We start from the raw sequence: 2327 nt of genomic DNA, 5'->3' as shown, positions 1-2327 counted from the left end.
TAGGATAAAAAAATCATGATATTCATTAGTGAAACTTAGGGTTTGTAGCACTTGCCTGAGTTCTATAATGTCTTTCTTTTCCTTTATGCTTGCACTCATGATAGAGGATTTTCACTTTGTTTTTCCCATGCTTGATACTGGTTATTACAAAAAATTATTTTTCAAGCCCTACTTAGAAATTTTTTAAAGTGTAAACCTAAGACAATAAGAATCAAGATTTCTATTGCTGTAAATTGCACTGATTTTTTTTTAAAACATTTAAATACCCAAAATCAAGAATCAAGATTCAACAATACTAGTGCTAGAAAATACATAGATAATTGCTGTTGTCCTATGATAATTAATAGTTTTATGTACTTTACTAATACTATGTACAATGTACATGTAAACGACATTACGACTCAATAATGTACATAACTATAATAATAAAAAGTATAAATTAATTACATTAATATACATTTGAATTTTGAAATTTGTTCATTTTAAATAAAATAATTAATAAAAATCAAACTTAATCATTGATATAATTTTTGGGTCAATTTGTGGAATGTTATCATTGTTTTCAAGAGTCATCTAGAATCGTGACACTTGTCAAGGACACATCACTATTCTAGATGTTTCTTTACAATAGTGATAGCATTCCCAAAATTTACTAGAAATTTATGTTGGTTCGTTGATATATCTTTTTCCTAACAATCACCAAGTCCAAATTAAGTAATATTTTTTTTAAAGATTAAACATAATAATTATTAATATTGACTAAGTCTGGACACTTAATCAAGCTTTGCAATGACTAGACATGTGTAATGATTCTAGATGAATATAGGCACAAGGGAAAACATTCTCCAAATTGGTCTAAAATTCATCTTAGGGCATTGATCTTTCATTTAGTCAATGGTCAGGAGTCGAGACTTAGACATAACTATAACTTATAAGAAAGAATCTTCAAATATGTGTGTCTTGATTTTGGGTAGAAATAGAATTTAACTTTAATCTTTTAAAATTTGGCCTGAAATAGAGCCACATTCATTGATCTATTGTTCATTGAATGGGCTAGATCAAATTGTGAATTGTTAAAACTTTTGCATAACTAATATTAATTATTTAAATTATAATTTTTGGTGAGGACCCAATAGTTGAGCGGGTCCAATATTTGTTCACCTTATCTTTGAACATAGATTTAAATCTTTTGATACATTTTTACTATATACTGTAATTAATTAATATATTTATGCATATAAAAAAATCAAAACATTGATAAAAAAATATATACCAATACTTGAACACATGAAAACTTATAAATGTTATAGAAAAAATAAATATATGAATTCATTAATAAGTGAAATAAATAACTATTTGTCTCAAATAAAAATATCATAGCTATTTCATATATGTGTGTTACTCAAAGCATAATATGGTCAATTAAATAAGCATTGATATCTTACTATAAAAATACTACTCTTATGTGTACAACTATTGGGGTAGCAATGTATATGCATAGAGTAACTCATATTAATAATATGTCTCATCACAAATTTAAAAGATGAATACTAATAAATGCATTGTATTTTCTTATGAAATGTCTGAGATTGTCAAAAAAAAATTAGTGTTTAACTAATGGTCCCTCTGTGTTGGCTAGAGGTTGTATTTTATATAATAATGTGTTATTTTTATAACAACAAATAATATTTATTTTTTGGAGTATTTTTCATTTTTTGTTATATATAAAAATTATATATAAGAAATATTTATGATTAATCATAACTATTTCGTCCATTTAAGTTACATATATGTTACATTTTATATAGTTATACAATATTCTATTAACAAAAAAAATATTTTTACATTTAATTATTAGATATTTTTATATTAAGCTTTGGTCGAATGTTTAAAAAGTCATTTTTTAGACACATCCCACTAGGTGCACTATTTTAATGAGTTGTGTGATGAGTCACAACTTTAAACCTTAGTTTTAGCCTATAGGTAGTTCAATGTCGATTATACATTTCTAAAAAGAATGGTCTTACAATATCCCATGTAGTAGCTACATGTTGACGAAGTTAGCCCTCACAACTACTGGTTCATGTCCCCTATTTTATTGTTGTACAATGCACATTAAAACATAAATTACAAAGGGAAGTAACCAGTTGCAAACAAACAAATTATTTGAAGCTCTTGACAATTTTAAAAATCCATGGTTTGGATGAATAAAATTAAACATGTAAAATTAATGAAACGTCAGATTTTTGAAAATATAAAATTATTATTTGTAAATTGTATTGAATTATCATTCATCAATCATTATTTTTTTGATAATGGTAACTTGA

This window comes from Cupressus sempervirens, chromosome 3 (assembly GCF_028749045.1).
Source record: "Cupressus sempervirens isolate cs-2001-9-10 chromosome 3, ASM2874904v1, whole genome shotgun sequence".
Lineage (NCBI taxonomy): Eukaryota > Viridiplantae > Streptophyta > Pinopsida > Cupressales > Cupressaceae > Cupressus > Cupressus sempervirens.
This window is presented reverse-complemented; position numbering follows the sequence as displayed.